The sequence below is a fragment of the Schistocerca americana genome, chromosome X (assembly GCF_021461395.2).
Source record: "Schistocerca americana isolate TAMUIC-IGC-003095 chromosome X, iqSchAmer2.1, whole genome shotgun sequence".
Classification (NCBI taxonomy): Eukaryota; Metazoa; Arthropoda; class Insecta; order Orthoptera; family Acrididae; genus Schistocerca; species Schistocerca americana.
In genome coordinates, this window is record NC_060130.1 from 321,144,779 (window position 1) to 321,166,554 (window position 21,776).

The window sequence follows — 21,776 nt, forward strand, 5'->3', positions numbered from 1 at the left end:
TAAATGTTATTTCAAAGAAGTAGGTTTCATAGAACGGAGCGGAAGTACAGAAACTAGTTAAAAAAGGAGACGGCGTTATGTTTGTTCATTCTCCCGCTCAAATGGAAACTACCTTCATCGTTGAAGAAAGTGTCAGATTCAAGGTTCCACTGGTTTGTGTGTGTGTGTGTGTGTGTGTGTGTGTGTGTGTGTGAGTGTGTGTGTGTGTGTCTTTCTTAAAACCATTTAGAGAATTGCATCTGCTTGTCAGTATCATCAATGTATCCTAGACATGGGAGCTTGGCTGATACCGAATTCCTATACCACCTTGATTGTTGACGATGTTGGACTCACTATCACATTAGCTAGTACTACTGCTGGCTGTGTATGTCGTGTTGCTGTTCGAGGTCACCTGGAACGTCTTCTGTCATGAACACAGTATGTAAACCCCAACAGTTTCTTTAAACGATCCATCATTCCGTGACTAGACGTACGTTGATAAGGATGTCGCCTGTGGTAATCTGCTGCTGCTTCCCATTCACTCATGCCTCCTGCAGGGATGAAAAACAGTTCTCCTGATCTTTGTACATTGCTGTACGAATCACGACGCCGCAGAATAGTCCCACACTACACAGCTGTGGTAAGTGGAACCCCTTAAACCTTTCTGAAAGATTACGTTAATTAATTGCTTCACAGACAACGGGTCATGTGGTACTACGCGCTGCACAAAACTAAACGTGCCGGCACTGTGGTAGTGGTGGTGGATAATTCCTCTCGTTGTAGTTTTTGCTATCTCCACTTATACCGCATTTGTCCTATGCGATATGACTTTGGAATCACACTGAATACATGCACTAAATAAATTTCTGTAACAGACTTTGAGTAAATAATTAACAATAACTGTAATTTTATATTCTCAAAATGAGATCGACTAATCAGCTTATATCACACACAGATATGCATCGATGAGTTATTTACATGTTTGATTGCATATGTAATTAACTAGTGAGATGCAATGTAATTGTTCACTTAGATAAATACAGCTTAATAAAAAAAAACAGTTACACAATCAGGATGGCAGTATGTATTGGCACACATACTCACACTCCATCTACAGCACTTTTAATTGCTAACAAAAATTAATTAGTCAATATTTTCGTTGTTTTGCCCATAATTTAAATATGGTTAGATACACCTGAATTCTGATTGCAACAGAGAAAGGATCTGGTCATATAATGTAAGAAAGAGGTGTCGTGCATGTGTGTAAAACAATTATTCAATGCGTAGTGAGCAGACTGAAATGGATCACTGCAATTAAAACGTGTGGTTATTCAACTGTATTTAGTGGAAAACTACTTAACACAGAATCTAATTAATATGTTGTTTTATTAATACTGTTTGTGCGCTTTAGATGACGCATTGAAGACTGGATTATGCTGCACGGATTTGTAAATAAATCCGCCGATATAAGGCAAGGACTTTCAATTAAAACGTCCTCCGCCCTACAGGAATTACATAATCTGCGTACGAGTACACGTTGTGACACAGGAACAACGACATATGTAATTATTAGAATTACTTATTAATACCTTCAGCTGCTGGCGGGCGTTGATATGTATCAACGGGAACAGGTGAAAATGTTTGCCCCGACGGGGACCCGAACCTGGGATCTCCTGCTTACATGGCAGACGCTCGATCCATCTGAGCCACCGAGGGCACAGAGGATACGACTGCAGGGACTATCTCTCGCACACCTCCCGCGAGACCTACATTCTCATCTTGTATGTCCACTTGCTACATTCGTAGTGTTCCACCCCAACACACTCATTACTCGTGGAAGACATTCTTACCAAGTCCCGTAAGAGTTAGGGGAATATGCGTGCATCCGCACAGAAGAAGAAGGTCATGGCCGGTATCGTCAGAACTATATACTTATATGGATATTGTGTCTGTTCTTTCGTGTAGTGTGTGGACATACAAGATCAGAATGTGGCTCTCGCGGGAGGCGTGCGGGTGATAGTCACTGCAGTCGCAGTGTCCTCTGTGCCCACTGTGGCTCAGATGGATCGAGCGTCTGCAACGTAAGCAGGAGATCCCGGGTTCGGGTCCCGGTCGGGGCACACACTTTCACCTGCCCCCGTTAATACATATCAACGCCCGTCAGCAGCTAAAGGTTTTAATATTAATCCCAATTTCGTTCTAGACAGCTGCAGGTCATCAACAGACTCCATATCCATATAAGTACATATGTAATTGTCGATCTGGTCCTGAGTCGTGCACATACAGCAAAAGTGACGACTAGCGTAAAGCGCGAAATCTGGGTTCCAGTCCCTATCCGGTACAAATTTTCATTTGCGTTACACCCTCAAACAGACGACGGCTGTTCGTATTTGCATCTGCGAATACATTTCCAGTGACGTATAAGAACAGGATTTAAACAATAAGGTGGAGCAAACTTATAAAAAGCCGGGGGCCATCTCGCTCGTTTGCACTTGCTAGGAGGAGTTGAAGAGGCAGGACGTATGCTGGTCTGGGTTTTGACGGGGTGGCTCACTTTTAGGACACAATAGTTGTTTCGTGACGACGATTGCTACACTTAGAAATATTTCGCACGACAGCTCAATGAGGACGTACAGCAATCCACAACGGTCGGCATTCTGATTATTCTGTCAGTAGGTCCGTCTAACTTACATTTTTCGCATGTTAAGCCAGTTAGGACATGGAGTGACCTTTCGCTGCGTCGTACTTTAACTCAGGCTGTTCAGTGGGGACTCTGTTAATTTCAGCGTTAATCGACAATTACAATCATTCCGGAGAGAGTCTGCCAGACTTGTAAATTCTGTGTTTAGCGTCAATCCAAACTTTGAACAATTTTGAACAGTGAACACATGCTGTTCTACCAGTCATTTTAATTGTATAGTGAGTTTACTATCTACTATATTGGGTGGTAGTGCTATTCAAGGCCGAGTGATTTCACTGATGAGAATAATCACCAGTTTCCATTTAGTGTGTGACAAAACAGAATAAAACATTATTATTGAAATTTAGAACTTGTAGTTGGGGAACATTGTTTGGACCACTGCACATATAAGTGATGATTAACTGACAACCTCAGCTGCCGACAGGTGTTGTTGATACACCTCGATGTGGACAGCTGAAAATGTGTGCCCCGACCGGGACTCGAACCCAGGATCTCCTGCTTACATGACAGGCGTTCTATCGATCTGAGCCACCGAGGACACAGATGAATAGAGCTACTGCAGGGACTTATCCCATGCACGCTTCCCGTGAGACTCACATTCCCAACTGTGCACAATTCTAGATATGCATTGTACCTTGTAGACATTTGCCCACCCACTCATTACTCGCGCACGCTTTGGCGATTCCCGTAAGAGTTTGGGCAACCTGTGCGCATTCGCACAGACGAAGGTCAATGGCTGGGTAGCCATTGCCTTTCCACTTTGATGATGTAGAATCCAACGGCAGGAGGTGAAATTTAAAGTTTACACTGAGAGAAGAATAGGCCTCGATATAGGAATGATCGACAGCAATGGAGTTCTTTCTTTATGAGGTCGTTTTACTCAGTAGTGTGTGCCCAGTGTTTTAAGTAAGTAATTCGAGTAACCAGGCTGTTTCCACATACTTTCTTGTTTTATGTTCTCTTTTTTGGTAAGATTTTCAATGTGATCGCACATGTGCAAGGTAATAGTCCAATGATTTTCAATTGATTGTTATGTCTTACAACTTGTTATGGTTGAGAGTAACATGGATTTTTGGGTATTTATCTGGTCTTAGTGTTCCATTCCGTGGTGAGGTAACTTTCTGTGTCTTTGATACCACTTTTCTGTTTATGTGTGACATCTAGTATGAGGATTGTTTAATGCTGTTTTACTGGTAGTAATTTTATATGGATGTGGTTTTCTGTGTGGTTGTCATATTAATGTTTCTCATGTCTGGATTTTATGGGAGCTTAGTGATGTGCGCCCGGAGAATGATTCTATTACACGTTTGTGAATTTTGATAAGTGAGCATTTGAATAGGTTTTCCTGTATATTGAGACTTAGTCCATGATGTGATGATTAAGTGGTACTCATATTAGAGTATATAATTTGATTCTTTTGTCTGAGAATGCGAAGCATGGTCTGACAGTACAATGACTGAAGTGGAATTTTTGTTCCTTGTGTCCGAACTTTTTGTATTTTTCCTGCACTGGTGATACTTTTTCTGTTTTGTGGATCCTGTCAGTTTGGTTATTGATTACTGGTCTCTGACCTGAATGTGCGCATTGAAGGGTGTTAATTATTGTTCCCTATTGAGTAAGCGTTATCCTGAAGTGTGGATGAACTGGAACATCTGCTGTATAGGGAGGAAACCAAATTAAATATCAGGGGGACATACTGGCTGTATATATTCAAATGGTTCAAATGGCTCTGAGCACTATGGGACTCAACTGCTGTGGTCATCAGTCCCCTAGAACTTAGAACTACTTAAACCTAACTAACCTAAGGACATCACACACACCCATACCCGAGGCAGGATTCGAACCAGCGACCGCAGCAGCAGCGCGGCTCCGGACTGGAGCGCCTAGAACCGCACGGCCACCGCGGCCGGCGGCTGTATATGTCATATGCTTCGCAAGTCATCGTGCCCTAGCTGAAACAGTGCACGTTTCATCTTTATTTTCAGGACTGTTTCCTTCTTATTTTTCTAACCTATGTCTACGTAATAGTGATTCTTCGATATCAGTGTATGTGTTGTGACAATCGTTTAAGAGAAGTAGCATTGAGAGACGGATCATGTATATCCATGTAATAGAGAACAAAATTTATTGATTCAAGTATTGTGAAGTTATTACGAGTTGTGTAAAGAAAAGGGGTAATTGTGAGTTAGATCTAACGTGGATTTTGTTCGAAGGACATTTAATGCTGTTAAAAAATGGTTTATGCTGACCATGGTTGCAGTGAATATTTGTTTACAATGTCATTCTAGATCTGAATTTGAATGCTTTACTGATTCCCTCCAAGTGAGGATGTGATACGATTTTTGTTGCTGTAATGAGTGCTACTTAAGACATAAGAGGTATGATAAGCGTTTTTTCGGCACAAGTTGAGATTATTTCAGGGAGTCCTTGATTAAAGATAGACGGTAGTCCAAACAATAACTCGGTGCTTAGACTTAATCTGGATAGATGTTTTTGATAATTCCCAGTGCCTGAAAGGAATAGGACTGTGTCCTATATTGAAGTTCTTCTGAGATATTTTGCTGATGCTGAGACCATTGTAAGCAATTCTTATCAAAGGAAACTGAGGAGAGCATAGCTATGCATAGTTAATAACGTATTTTAGAGAGAAGCATCCCGCTTTATAATGTAGACTACATTTAGATTCAGACCAATTCTGCAAGATGTAAATTTGAACGGTTACCATTTTGAATCTCTTTCAGACTCTTAGACAGTATTTGTGGCCATAATATGTTACTATTTTGACGTAAAAATGAATTAAGGTACTATGCAAAGGAGGCACCACAGAACTAATGAAAGATTATTGGGAGACAACTGAAGATTAAAGAAGAGGTAGTAGGAATGTGACCTTCCCTCTTTGCTGAAGGTGATAGGAACAACACTGGAAAATTAAGTATGGACTCCATAAACAAAAGGTGAGATACTCCATTACCTTGTGAAAGGTAAGCCCACAATGCCTTGCCATGAAGGGCAACATAGCGAGACCTAGTCTATCGTCGACGTACGGCTATGCTGTAAGAGTGCCACTGATGACAACCAAAGAGGTCCTTTGAAAATAAATGGCATCCCAGACCATTATACCTGTTCGTCGGGCCGTATGTCGGACGACAGTCAGGTTGACATCCCACCGCTGTTTGGGGAGTCTCCAGAGACGTCTTCAGCCTGGAATCTCATTGACTGGAGTGAAATTGTCCAATTACCACGAGAGATGGTCTTGGATGCGAGTTCTTTTTATAGGAGGACACCTTCGGTTACAACCCGCGGCACCATTATAGCACAGCCGTACATCGAGGATAGTCTACGCACCATTTCAAATGGCTCTGAGCACTATGCGACTTAATTTCTGGGGTCATCAGTCACCTAGAACTTAGAACTAATTAAACCTAACTAACCTAAAGACATCACACATATCCATGCCCAAGGCAGGATTCGAACCTGCGACCGTAGCGGTCACACGGTTCCAGACTGAAGCGCCTTTAACCGTGCGGCCACACCGGCCGGCTACGCACCATTTCCGTGCCCTTTATGACAAGCCATCTTGTCCTTACATTTCAGCAAAACAGTGACTGCTGAAACAAGGCGAGAGGTTCTACTGCTTGTCTTTGTGCCTTTCAGACGATACTTTGGCTAGCAAGGTCGTCAGTTCGGAGAAATGAGAACGTTTGGAACATCCTGGACAGGGCCATCCAGCCTGTTCGGGATTATGACGATTCAGCGCACAAAGCACAAAGTGTCCGCCCCCGGTAGCTGGGGAAAAAAAAGTATTCAGCGCGACAGAATGTCTATCCGAAGGTCCCGGGTGCGATTCCCGGCTAAGTCGGAGATTTTCTCCGCTGAGGGTGTGGGTGTTGTGTAGTCATAATCATCATCATTTCATCCCCATCGACGCGCAAGTCGCCGAAGTGGCGTCACATCGAAGGACTTGCACCCAACGAACGGTCTACCCGACGGGAGGCCCTAGTAACACGACATTTCTTTTAGCGCACCAAGTGGTCAGATTTTGGCACGATATCCCTCAGGAAGATATCCAAAAACTCTATCAATCAATGCCAGACCGAACAACTACTTGTACAACGGCCAGAGCAGGACCAACGCGTTGTTGACTTTCTCAGTCTGTGAAGCTCTCTCTCTTGAATAAATCATCCAGTTATTCAGATGTTGTCTGGAGCCGTAATCATTATTCGTCAGTTGTTTATATCGCATGGCTCATTTTTCATTAATTTCACCTAATAAACTTGCAATATATTGTGATGGTGAAATGATAACCAAGAGCATGTACTACAAAACTTCAAATCGTTTTGCTGTCATCAGGTATGAATCTCGTTAAAGGATCACAGTCTGCTCATTAAGTCCGAAGCATTACGTAGTGAGTTTCTTGACTCACCACTTCAATTTAATTCATTCTCTGTTTATCAGAGAGTCATGTATAAATATTTGAATCTTGGTGATTTCCAGGATTTTTATCTTCTGTTGCGTGGCTATCTCGAATTCCACGTAGCTTGTGTCCTTTGTTTGCTTCTTCTAATGTCCATTAACAATCTAAAGGCATTTTCTGCTTCTCACTTCGACTATCCCAAGTTATTTATTCAGTATTTACGTATGTTGTGGAGTACGGCCCTTTTGAATATTTCACATAACGAAGTAATTCTTTTCTCAGATCATTTTGTCCCCTGTACCTATAATAAGCATCCTGTTCTTATTAATGGAATTTCAGTGATGAAGCTAATTATGAATGCCTGTTGCTAAGTGAAGAATTACTATTGAAAATGCAATGACGTGAATGTGTTCATATTCCACATACTATTTTTGTATGGAGTATGGTATCGAGGTGTTTAATGTCACTTAACACGGAATGCATTTTCAAATCTTTCGAACGGCAACATTACTAAGATGTTTTTGAGAAATCATCTTTCGTATTTGACTACTGCAATTACAGGAAGGAGCTTTGATCCCACTCTACAGTGGTCGACTGTTTACAGATCACTATTACCCATCTTTCTTGGTTTGGAATCTCCCACTGACTTTAGTTTTCCGTGTTTGCAATTTACGGGTTGACAATTATTGAACTACATGAAATAAAATCGTTGTAACTTCTGAACGGTTTGCGTTAGGACATTCAAACTCCACAGTTGGCCGTGGAGCATGATGGGAATTGGTATGCGCATGTTGATTTGGTTTAGCGACGAAGCCCACTTTCACCTGGATGGATTCCTCAATAAGCAAAATCGGCGCGTTTGGGGGAGTGAGAATCCGCATTTCCTGATCGAGAAGGCTCTTCACCTTCAGTGGTTCAATTTGCGGTGTGCATTGTCCAGTAACGGAATAACCGGTGCGATGTTCCTTGATGTCACGGTGACTACCGAAAGGTAAGTGAAGGTTTTGGAAGATGATTTCATCCCGATTACCCAAAGTGACCCTGATTTCGACAAGATGCGGTTCATGCAAGATGGAGCTCGGCTCCACTGAAGCAGGAGAGTGTCTGATGTCCTGGAGGAGCACTTTGGGGACTGCATTCTGGTTCGGGGATACCCAGAGGCTACGGGCATGGGCCGCGACTGGCCGCCATATTCTCCGGATCTGAACACATGTGACTCATTTTCGTAGGGCTATGCTAAAGACAAGGTGTTCGGCAACAACCCCAAAACCATTGCTGAGCCCAAAACAGCCATTCAGGAGGTCATCGACAGCACTGATATTGCGACACTTCAGCGGGTCATGCAGAATTTCGCTACTCGTCTGCGCCACATCATCGCCAATGATGGCAGGCATTTCGAACATGCCATAACCCAAATCCGAATATCTGCAGAGACGTTTATGTGTTGAATAAAGTGTGTGCACGCTGTAGTTTGTAACTAATTTATGTTTTTTTTCTTTCATGTAGTTCAATAATTGCCACCCTGTAAAATTTCAGTTATTTTAAACGCAGCCTTATGTAAAACACGAGTAAGTTATTTCTATCTTCCCAGATATGTTTTGACAATTTTGTGTTATCTTCTGTAGAATATAATACAAATTTCATGGTCGCTTAGGTATTTTGCGCCTAAAACTATAATACGAGCACTCTGTTTGGTTTCTTTGGATTGCTCCGCAAAAATTTGATTGGGGATTTTTTGTGCCCCTTTTTGATATTCTGACAGCAGTCATCTGCAACGTAGATGTAAAGGAATTTTGCGTAATTTTGAAATACTTTTTTGTGGGTATTAAGTACGTCACAGTACTTAAATTTTGCATCGTGTTCTGCGTCTGCGGTGGATCTCTCTTTCATTGCTATTGTGTACACGTTCTTCATGCCGTTTTTATATAATTTCATTCTCACTTTTCTTCACCGAGGTATTTTCCACAAAAACGTGACCTGAACTGCTAGTTACGTCTTCATACTCACCGAGAGGCGCTACGTTATCGTCATTGCTCACTTCTTCATCGTTTTGATTATGTTTAGTGTGGCGCTAATATGGAATGTTTATTGAGAACTATTGTGTTGTGTCTGCTGGGGAAGAGCTTATGTGATGTGGTATGTGTGTGTGTGTGTGTGTGTGTGTGTGTGTGTGTGTGTGTGTCTGAAATACGAGAGGGTTAGAAAGAGAGACATATACAGGCCTAGAAATAATGGACGAAATGGGGAGGTGGTTGAGAAACAGACGTTTTTGAACATATGAGGGAATTTGATTACTACGTTTTACACGGGGAAGTTTCTTTGTGTACACGTATTATTGACTGTTCGAACCAGTGTTTTCTTGCACAGAGCTATATTTTCATTCAAGACTTTCTTTCCTTGTGTCATTTCCTTTTGTACCTAGCAGTTGTTATCTGTTGCGATGTTTTGATACAGACTGTTGCTTTCTCTGAGAATCTGAAGACCAATGTCAATGTTGTTTGGGTATTTGTTTTCTTTTATGAAACGACCTACAAATGTTGAGAGCATACTGTCACATTTTAACACTCTGTTGCCTTCAGAATTTCTAGTTTTAAAACTTAATCATGTTTGTCCTATGTAAACAGACTGACATGAACTACAAGTAAATTGATAGATTCCAACTTCGGATAATTTGACTGTGGAGGCGTTCTTAGTGTTTAGATTTTCCTGTGCTGTGTTGTTCATGAGGAATGTATTTGTTGTCCTTGTTTCTTCAGAATGTTCCGCGCCCTGTCGATGTTTTTATTGCTGTATGTTAGTATGTACCTTACTGTTTCTTCCTTCGGTATTCCTAGTTCCTTATGCCAATCAAGCGTTTGTGTCCCTCACTCTTTGCTGTGGATGGTAATTTTCTCATGGTTTGTGCTTTTTAAAATTGCTTTCTTGTTTGATTATTCAGTTTGTTAGTTAATTACGTGTTGTATCTATTCTTTCTGGCTCTCTGGTGTATTTTGATTAATTCCAGCGGGTACTTGGGTTCTTCAAGTGGAGTTGTGTTGAGCGTGTGCAGCGAATGTCGAAAAGTTGAAAGTTTGTGTGCCTGGGGGTGACTGGAATGGTTGTGAATGGTTGTACTTGTGTCTGTATGGTTTCTGAAGATTCCAAAATTAAGTTTTTTGTTGATTCCGTGTATAGTGATGTCTAAGAAAAAAAGTTTCATGTCTGCTTCTGTCTCTATGGTGGATTTTATTTTAGGCTGAACTGTGTTTCTGTCATTTTGTAGTTGTTTTACCAAGATGCTTGATTCGTCTACAAGGCAGCTGATGTCGTCCACATAACGGCAACCGTATATGACCTTGTATTGCTTGGGATGTATATTTTCATTAAATGTTTCGCTTCCATTGTGGCTCAGAAGTAATTTTCAAGTACACCACTGTTGGGTGAGCTGATTGGTAGACGTTCTTTTTGTAGAATGAATTCCTTGCTGGAAGATAAGTAATTCTGTTCTGTTTTCCTGTTTATGATGACTTCAGTTTCTGCTATGTGTGCATCTGTCACATTCCCCCTTTTACTGCAGTTGTTTCTTAGTAAGGCTGATTTTTTTTCTCCTACTGGCACATTTGTGTGCATGGATGTAATGTCAGAAAAGATGTTTGCAGTAGATGGTACATTTATGTTTTCTATTTGTTCTATCATTTTTACTGTTTTGTAGGTTCCTGATGTTTGTGAAAGTTTATAGTTTCTGTAGTGCCGTACGTGTATGTCCAACTGGGTAGTTAGATCATGGATTTATAAAGCTAGTTATTGGTCTAACTGGACAGTTGTGTTTACATATTTTTGCTAATTATTTAGGTTGTGTGCTTTGAGATTCAGCTGTATTATACATTTCGTTTGAGTTTTTGTGATGGTAACTGCGAAGGTTTTCAGAGGTTGTTCTATGTTTCTTTGGTACCTAATGAACGGATTACTTATTAACTTAATGATGTTGTTCTCTTCTGTGAATGCTTCTGTTTTGTTGACGTATTCTTCCCTGCTCATAAAGATCAGGGTGTACCCCATGTCCACCTTGGCGATGACTGTTTTATTTTCTTGTAGCTTGTTGTTTAGGTTTCTGAGTGTGCTTCGTCCTGTCGTATTTGTTTTTGAGTAATTTGCGTCTTGTTGTCCTTGATTATGTGTTTTATCACTTCTGCTACCAATTTCTTTGTCAAGTTGTCACTGAAAGTTTGGTTTCCAACTTCTCTTCCTGTTTAATATGTTTCCTGCTTGCGTGATAAGGTTTTCGAATATGTTGCGTGACACGTTTGTCTTTATGGTGTGTTTGAACCCCGTTTTCAAGGAAATCTCATTATCACTTTGTTGATTCTATGTCAGTCAAATGGACACTTCTGTTGTGGATCCTGTGTAGGGCACTCATTGTCTTCTTAATTCAATGACGTGGTAGATTTCATAATGTGATTCAGTTTCTTGTTTCGTGTTACTTTCTTCCTTTTCATTCCTGTTTCTGCATATGACTTGATTCCTTATGTGATGTCATCAAATGGGTTGATGGTCTTGTAAGCTGATGTACAGAAAAATCCAAACACGAAGAACACCTCAACAGACTATTTCTTCACAGCTGGAATATATCAGCCAGCCAGTAGTTCGTACCAGTCTGTCTACACAGACACACTCAATAATTTTCAGAGTAGATATTCTGGACGCGTCAGAGCTGTAGAGAGATCCACGTAAGACATAGTAAACAAACTCCCTCAAATACCCACCTGTTTCTCAATACCCTTCCTGCCACCTTCTTGCCAATTTTTTCTAGCCTTCTCTCACTCTTTCTCATTTCCCAGCCGCCCAGCTCCCCCTCCCCCCCCCCCCCCCCAACCCACACACCACAATACATAAGTTCTCCTGCAACAGACTCACCACAGTAGTTCTCCAGCAACATTCAAAATTAGCACTTCATTCAACATAAGCAAAATGATGAATATGCGAGCAGCGACCCAGAACTAGGCTTATTTTTTGTCAGTCCCTGCCAATGTACCTCCCATGACTTCTGACATTCTGGCTCAGAAGCTAGCATGTAGTGAATGAAACTACCCGAATTCTCTTGGATGTCTGATTGCGACTCCAGTCGAGAAACTTTACCTGACAGCTGAAATAGCTCCCCCTGCTGTCATAAGGCTGTTGCTGCCAATGTGGAGAAGAGAAAGGAGATGAATGAACTGTACGATCATCAAGATCTAGTCTGTCAACTAAAATGTAGAAAGAGGTTTATCTCTGGTACTCAGCCAGTGGAGGGAACACCGGAGTCTAATAGCATCATCAGATGAAAGAGCAAGCTGCCGACAGGTATCCCTGCAAAGGAAGAGCTAACACCAGGAAAAGATCTTCCAGCACTGTTAGGAGATCCCTCAGACGTCTTAGGGTTGGTATGCACCGTTTGCAAGACCATCATGCAAAAATAAGGTATCCTTCCAGCTGATGGAGACCTCCTGCGAATGCGGGGTAACACAATATCCGGACCAATTGTTCATATCCCGGTTTGAAACAACCTTGCACAACACATGATATGTTCATGACAAATACCAAATCCATCAGAGTTGCAACGTTCTGAAAAGGCTGACGGGAAACGGAAATGAGTCAGTGAACATCGAGGAAACAGATGGTGTAGTAACAGCATAAGTTTCTATAATGTGCTACTGATAGGCTTCCTTACAAAGGAACTGTAAACACCGACACGTCGAATCCTGCTCTGAAAATTTTTCTACAGGAAGAACACACTGAAAGAAACATAATATTAAAATTTTATCTCCTAAAACACATTGCTAGTATTTTTAAAAATGTTGTAATTTACAAAATACGTAGCCCGCCAGGGAGCTGGATAAATGTACACCGATCAGCCAGAACATTATGAGCACCAACCTACTATCGACATAAGCCCGTCCACGCGATAGCACCGTCACCTGGTGAGGAATGACTGCTAGTCAGACACACGCACGGTTCATCATCGTGTGTAGAATGGGGAAGGCGCTCCATCTGTTTGGGTTTGACCGAGGGCACACTGTGATGGGCAGGAGGGAGCACTTCGAAAAGTGCACGACTTGTCGGATGTTCGAGGACTGCTGGGGTGACTTCAACACGTGGTGAGGCCAAAGTGAAACCACGTCTAGACGTCGTGGGGGTGGGCGTCCACTACTCATTAGAGATGTTGGACGTCGCAGGCTTCGCAGACTGGTAAAACAGGACAGGCGGTGAACCGTGGGTGGTTTAACATCATACTTTAATGCCGAGAATAGTATAAGTGCGTCTGACATCGGCAACTACGACTGAAATGGGCTGATGACAATCGGCACTGGACATTGGCACAGTGCCAGAGCGTTGCATGGTCTGATGAATCACGATGCCCTCTTCATCACGCCAGTGACATAGCGCGAATACGTTGTCTTCCAACGGTACAGCTTGCACAATGGGACGGAGACAAGCTAGTGGCGGCTCCATAAGCTCGTGCAAGGCACCATGACGACCTACGAGTATCTCGCACTCGTTGCAGACCATGTACACCTCTTCATGACGATTATGTTTGCCGAAGGCAGTGGTATTTTTCAACAAGATAATGAGCCATGTCACAAGGCCAGGAATGTGATGGAGTGGTTCGCGAGAGGCAGTATCGAATTCCAATCGATATGCTGGCCACTCATCTCGTCAGATCTGAACCCGCCAGAACACATCCTGGATGTGAAACGCGGCGTCATACCTCATTACCCTCCCCCCCTCCCGCACGGAATTTACGGAAATTAGGCGACCTTTGTGTGCGTATGTGGTGCCAATTCTCTCCAGCGACTCCATAAGGCCACATTGCTCTTGCCACGACGCGCCGCCGCCGTTACCCGAGTCAAAGGTGGACATACATTCCGTTACGAAGGTGGTCGTAATTTTCTGGCTAGTCAGTGTATACCCTGCCGTAGTTGTAGGATACAGCGCAAGTGCAACACGGCGGGAACGTGACCTTGGTTGACAGTACATTGGCAAACAGATAGCACAGCACAACGCGATCGCAATTTGTAAATCGAATTTCAGTTTCCATTTACTGTTTCTTGGACTGCCTTGGTACCATGCTGAATAGTGCGTCGTTTCCTTGTTTCAGTAGATGTGTCAGGGAGTCTTCTGTCAATGAAGCGTTTCTTCAATTGTTTCATCTGTTAAATCTCCTGTAGGGCCTTTACGGAACAGGAGAAAATGCGAAAATTCTTCTCTCTCTCACGCCTCACCAACTCCAACGCCCTCAGGATGGCATACAGCTCTGCATCAGACACTGAAAATTCCGTTGGTAGGCAAATTCTGTTAACACGACCTGGCAAATTGACTGAGCGACCTACTGACGTCTAATTTTCAGACCCATCAATGTACACTGGAAAAAGGTTGTGGAGATTGTCTAAAATGTTGCTAACAAAGGACTGAAAAACGACGCTAGACGAACAAACTTTTTTAAAAAAATCCATCATATCTGAAAGAATCCTGGGCCTGTTAAGGAGTAAAGGAGGTGATATGCACCAACCTCGGCGTAAAATATTATGTATCACACCATTCTCTAAAAGGCAGCTCTTTTCACGAATCCCAAAGGGCCTCGTAGCTCTAACAAAACTATGTAACAGCTGCTCCTGGACGATCAGTGGTATGACAAACATGTGACTGCAGTACGTATTAGTTCTTACACGCTTGCCGCACCATGAACAATAGCTGCCTGGTGTTAAGTGGTGGTTCCGCAGCCTCGGGACGAATGCTCTGAATATCGCTGTTCCTAAAGGCCGTTTTAGCCAGCCTGATTCATTCTTTATGAACCACAACTAGTAGCTTGAAGTACAATCGCCGAGTATACCCATACTGTACAACTGTAATCGATGCAGTATTGTGCATATGAGCTATAAAACTGCACCAGACACACCGTGTTTGCTCCCCATGTCCTGTAGCTTATATATTTTTAAATACTGACCGCTTTCCCATCTCTCAAATGTGGCAAAAGACTTGGTTTAAAAGGCAAAATAAATCAATCTTTTCATATAGTATTCGGGTTCTGTACTTTCGTAGTTTGGACAATGAAGTAGAACATGTTCTCTCTACTTTGGTTTTATCATTTTTTTCCACACCAAGGAGCAATATCACGATGGAACCCGAAATTGAATGTGCTTTGTTCTCGTTTTTACGACATTTTATATACAGCAAACCATGTACCTGTCACCAACTGTCCTAAACATGGACAGTCTGTGAATCGAATGATTATGGATGTCATTACACCACATGCGACTGTGTGAATTCAGGTGGAAATTTTCTGGTTTAAATTTGCAGTAGCTGCTAGGGAAACGCTGTTGAATGTAATCTTCGAAGTCGGCCCGTGGTGCCAGGAAGTTGTGACAGTCACCTACCCAAGTGTTTTAAACAGGTAGCGACATGATTTGGTTCCTCTCGGCCGATATGGTACTGTCATCGAATTTTGGATTTTTAATGGAGTGGTAAATTTTGATGTAAAGGATGCAGGCATTGTCTCTCCTGTTTCCTAACTGGAACAGAGGCGTGCTTCCACTGGCAAATCCATCGTGGTAATTGGTCAGTCCAACCCCTTCCTATTTGTTTGCTCTTTGTACTCAGAGGTGAGGCAATTTGTATTTTAGACTGATGTCATCGGGGTGAAGGCAAGTCGAGTCGCAGCTGGGAGTCGCTGTTCTGTGGTTACGAAAGTATGACGTGTTGCATCTCTGACCACTTGAACGGCGATTTTGGATAGAAGTTATTTCAGTTATGAGTTAGAATGCTCTGCAATGAGTACGCTCTAACGTTAAGAATAGTGTGGGACCGTCATAAGAGATATTTACGCTACAGTTTTGCTTAGATTCTAATAAAACCCAACTCGTTCGTTTATGAGCCGTGATTCACTTCGAGAATCACGTCATCAGTTAACTTTAATGACTATCCTCGTTGAGAATCCCTAGTCGACTTTGAAGGTTCAGTCATTTCTAGAAAACGGTGAACGTTGCTTTTGACTTCTCTTTGAGTTTGAGTCTTTGTGTGGGTGAAAGTTGCGTCCCTTAGGCAACTACATCCTTGCCGAATAATGGTGATCGTTAAGATATTACAGTTTCCTCGTAAGCAAATCTAATGTTAGGATTTAATACATGTTCCATGTTAAAAGCAGGTTTTTCATGTAGCTATTTAGTTCGTTAAGCTTTGTCACGGTGTTAATACCAGCATGTCTTCCTTCCTCCTTCTAACCTCATGTGCCCTGTGAGAGGAAGTTACTAGCAACTATTTTACAAAATGAAAATCCTGATCAGTCGCTCTGAAGATCAGTAGCTATATTTCCGTCGAGAGTTTTCCTTTGCGGTAGAAACTAAGGCTAATTTTCAAATAATATTTATGGAGCTTCAGATGATTTGGCAATCAGGAGCGGGTAGATATTTTTAAGCACTATGGACATTCAGCAAGAAGCTCACTGTTACGAAAAGTCCCTGCAATATGGCGAAAGCTCGACCCACCAATGAATTTACTGTCAGTATTTACATAGCCAATGAACAGTGGGCAGCATTTATCGTGCAACACCTGGCCTGATATTTTAGACACCACCGATCCTCTGGGAACCCTTAGACGTTAGGAAATACTTAATGCGTAATTTTCTCTAACAGGATTAATGCGATTTCGGTATTCTAAATATTGCAGAATTGGATTTCTCCGTCATGTCAGCATCATATTTGTGTAATTTTTAATGTACACTACTGGCCATTAAAATTGCTACACCACGAAGATGACGTGATACAGACGCGAAATTTAACCGACAGGAAGAAGATGCTGTGATATGCAAATGATTAGCCTTTCAGAACATTCACACAAGGTTGGCGCCGGTGGCAACACCTACGACGTGCTGACATGAGGAAAGTTTCCAACCGATTTCTCATACAGAAACAGCAGTTTACCGGTGATGCCTGGTGAAACGTTGTTGTGATGCCTCGTGTAAGGAGGAGAAATGCGTACCATCACGTTTCCGACATTGATAAAGGTCGGATTGTAGCCTATCGCGAGCCGGTTTATCGTATGGCGACATTGCTGCTCGCGTTGGTCGAGATCCAATGACTATTAGCAGAATATGGAATCTGTGGTTCATGAGGGTAATACGGAACACCGTGCTGGATCCCAACGGCCTCGTATCACTAGCAGTCGAGATGACAGGCATCTTATCCGCATGGCTGTAACGGATCGTGCACCCACGTCTCGATCCCTGAGTCAACAGATGGGGACGTTTGCAAGACAACAACCATCTGCACGATCAGTTCGACGACGTTTGCAGCAGCATTGACTATCAGCTCGGAGACCATGGCTGCGGTTACCCTTGACGGTACATTACAGACAGGAGAGCCTGCGACGGCGTACTCAACGACGAACCTGGGTGCACGAATGACAAAACGTCATTTTTTCGGATGAATCCATGTTCTGTTTACAGCAGGGGCAGGCAAACGTTGCACGCCGCTCGTGAGCGCACAGTGCTGCACGTGTGCTGCTCGCGTGCAATCGCCGAATGGGGCAGTGGCGACAGCCGGCAGCTTGCGGCAGTGTAGTACAAGGCTAAGCCGCGGACGTTGATGCGAAGCTCGAATGGCTCTGAGCACTATACGACTTAACTTCTGAGGTCATCAGTCGCCTAGAACTTAGAACTAATTAAACCTAACTAACCTAAGGACATCACACACATCCATGCCCGAGGCAGGATTCGAACCTGCGACCGTAGCGGTCACGCGGTTCCAGACTGAAGCGCCTGTAACCGCACGGCCACACCGGCCGGCTTGATGCGAAACGACCACTACGTAGTGAACGTTGTATTTCAAGAACCGGAAAATGCAGAGTGAATCAAGGAAACGGAGACGTGGAGATTTGCTATCTTTTAAAAGGTAATGGGAGAATCATTTTTTCTTTGTGCAAAGACATGAAAATTCGAAATGTTTAATATGTGGCAGTATTCTCGCTGGTCAGCGGAAGTTTAGAATTGAAGGCCATTATAATAAATTTCACAAGGACGAGTACAATTTATTGTCGGATTCTGAGCGGATGGGGAAATTGACTGAGCTTAAGAAGAGCGACCTGACGATATTAGATGCATCTGTCCTACTTGCCGTTGTCACGAGAGATCTGCGACTTTCTCTCGTCATGTCTCTCATCTAACTGATTTAACATTTTATGGAGCACTGTTTTCAATTTTTCAGGACGACAACAACAATAGCCCAGCGGTACGTGCAAGCCATAAAATTGCGCTTAATATAGTGAGAGCTGGAAAACCATTTGCTGAATTAATAAGCCTCGGTTAAGAGCAAACATAAGTGATGAAAATTTACGTAACTGTTTGCGTTTGTCTGTATGCAGAAATTTTGTTCCAGATATTAAACATTTTTAAACTCCACCTGTGATATTTAAATAAAACGTATCGTAGTTAATAGGTACTCTTTCAAACCATGATTTATTTCAAGCACTCCTGCTAACCTTATTCCATCATTCAATAAAGCAAGCTAGAAAAACAAAACGCATTACAGAGGAAGGAGTGGACAGAAGGTATAGTGGGGAGGGGAGGTTAGCGGGTGGCCAGCTTGCCCCTATGTGCACGCAGATCACATGTTAACTGCACGCGTGCAAGTGCACCGCACACGTGCAGGATTCCTGCCCTCCCCTGGTTTACAGCATCGTGATTGTCGCATCCGTCTTTGGTGACATCGCGGTGAACGCACATTGGAAGCGTGTAATCGCCATAGCCATACTGGCGTATCACCCGGCGTGATGGTATGGGGTGTCATTGGTTACACGTCTGGGTCACCTCTTGTTCGCACTGACGGCACTTTGAACAGTGGACGTTACATTTTAGATGTGTCATGACCCGTGGCTCTACCCATCATTCGATCCCTGCGAAACCCTACATTTCAGCTAGATAATGCACGACCGCATGTTGCAGGTCCTGTACGGGCCTTTCTGGATACAGAAAATGTTCGCACTGCTGCCATGGCAAACACATTCTCCAGATCTCTCACCAATTGAAAACGTCTGGTCAATAGTGGCCGAGCAACTGGCTCATCACAATACGCCAGTCACTACTCGTGATGAACTGTGGTATCGTGTTGAAGCTGCATGGGCAGCTGTACCTGTACACGCCATCCAAGCTCTGTTTGACTTAATGCCCAGGCATATCAACGCCGTTATTACGGCCAGAGGTGGTTGTTCTGGGTACTGATTGCTCAGGATATATGCACCCAAATTGCGTGAAAATGTAATCACATGCCAGTTCTAGTATAATATATTTGTCCAATGAATACCCGTTTATCATCTGCATTTCATCTTGGTGTAGCAATTTTAATGGCCAGTAGTGTATTTTAGGAGGAGAAGTAATTTTAACACTGAGTAATAGTTGTTTGTGTATGGAAAATAGCGATTTTTTTATTGGTTTCTGTGTGTTATGAGGTCACCTCGTTGTTTAGAATTCGTCTGAGATTGTCTTTAGCTGCTGATGTAAGTGGCGTGATGTAAATTGGTGTACTAGAGCACTGAAGCCAAAATATTTCAAAATGGATAGTGAACATAGCATTAACGTGCCGTATAACAGCCACAAAAGCACAGTCCATATCGTTCCGCGGAACGGACGTGCTCTCGTAATGGAAGGCGAGCACTGGAGCGATAGGATCGCGCAAGCCTAGTCTCCGAGCTTATCAGAGGCGCCAGCCCTGCAGGCCATGGGCGACTACCCATGAACAGTGGTAACTAGGCTCAATTTCCCCATCGACCAAAATCCAAGAGACCAGCGAACCCACGGCCACGCAAACCATGCCCACGGCAAACACGCGTTTATCGTCATGATTCGATTTCGTGGCATTCCAAAATTTTATGGTATACTGTGTTCGGGAAGACGTTCGATGCAAGAAGATTAAGTTAATTGGGTTAGGTATATAAATGCAAGCACTGTCAACTAAGTTAACCGAGTTGACAGCGACGTTAAAGGCAAAAATGCGGAATATACTAAGTTAGGAGAAAGTCTTGACGCATAAAATGCAAAATTTTATACCTATATCGAAGAGAATAAGTGAGATAGGGAGTAGTAAGACCCGATTTAGAGGTGACTGTAAAATGGCGCCAGGCGGTAACCAATAAACAGACGAGGTAAAAAATCGGTTTATCATGTTACAGGGAGAGTTAGCCAGAAGGGACAATATTTTGGCTGTCGATCAGGCACAGATATGAGTGCTCATTAATGAAGTTATGGTAGGATAATCGTCGCTGTTGTAGAAAGTCATTGAACAGGTTCTCCAGCATGATGAGCTGTTGAAGCAATGAGGCAAGCCAGGAGAAGTGGTGTCAGGCAAACTGGCAGAAGTGAGAAACGGTTGGACTCCACTTCTCTGGTCGGGATAGGAGACACCTTCTGAAGTATAATCACTGCTGAACTTCAAACAGGCTCAATCAAGAATTAAGTACAGAAACCAGGAAGTGTGCACATTCTTCGGCAGGGCACGCACCGCTAAGAAACTCCCAAGATTAATGTTAGTAATCAAGTAGTAGGTCACTTGGGGATAAAATGAACAAGGGACGAGGAGGAAGAATTTGAAGAATTTGTAGCACGACGCTTCGTGATGCCACCACAAGCTACAGAAAACAAGGAGACAGCCTTAATTAATTTTGAAGAGGATGAGGCACGCCGTTACATTTTGTCAGTCCGATGCTGCTTTGCGAATGTCATGGAACCATCTGTTAAAATGAATTTTGTGAGCGGAAATTTACACGACAAGCCAGAAGTGAGGGCATGTGTTCTTATGAATGGTTGTGAGACAAATTCCAGATTTAAATGCACATTTTTGTTCGATTTCTGGGCCACAGAGTATGCAAGAAGGAGCAAACATGAGCTTTCTGATACTGGAGCCAAACGAATTACACTTCCACAACTCGATACACTGTATCTAGGAAATCGTTAAGAGGAATCGATACCTAGATGCACCATATGATTGATCTGAAATCGTCTGGATATACTTAATAAATCTACCTCACTTTGTACAGTGGCAGATAGTGGTCGCTGAACTGTGCACGAATGACATACGCGCCTCCCATTCCCTGCTCTTGGAGCTGGGCTGTGATCACGGCGATGGAGCAAGAATGCCTGCTGCACCACGGTGTAATGTAATAATCAAAAGCAGCATTCACATGAGTGAAGGGGACGGCAACCAAATCACCATCCACAAAGAAAAAGCAACAGCACACAACTGAAGAATCTGAGAGGTCATTGGTCTCTTCACGGCAGTAGTAGCGAGAGTCAAGAATATCCTCACTATGACAATCATCAGAGCCGCAATACACCAGCTGGGAACGTGGAAGATCATTCTCCACACCAAAGGAATAACATATATGAAGATAGTAACTGCCCTCGAAAGAACAGATACTATTGATGACCGTGCAGCTTCTCTAGAATAAATGATAATTAATTGAAACCCTCAGCTGCCGACAGGTATTGTTGATATACCTCGATGAGGACAGCTGAAAATGTGTACCCCAACCGGGACTCTAACCCTGGATCTCCTGTAACCAGGAGATCCCGGGTTAGAGTCCCGGTCGGGGCACACATTTTCAGTTGTCCCCATCGAAGTATATCAACAATACCTGTAGGCAGCTGAGGGTTTCAATTAATTATCATTTAAAGGAATAACA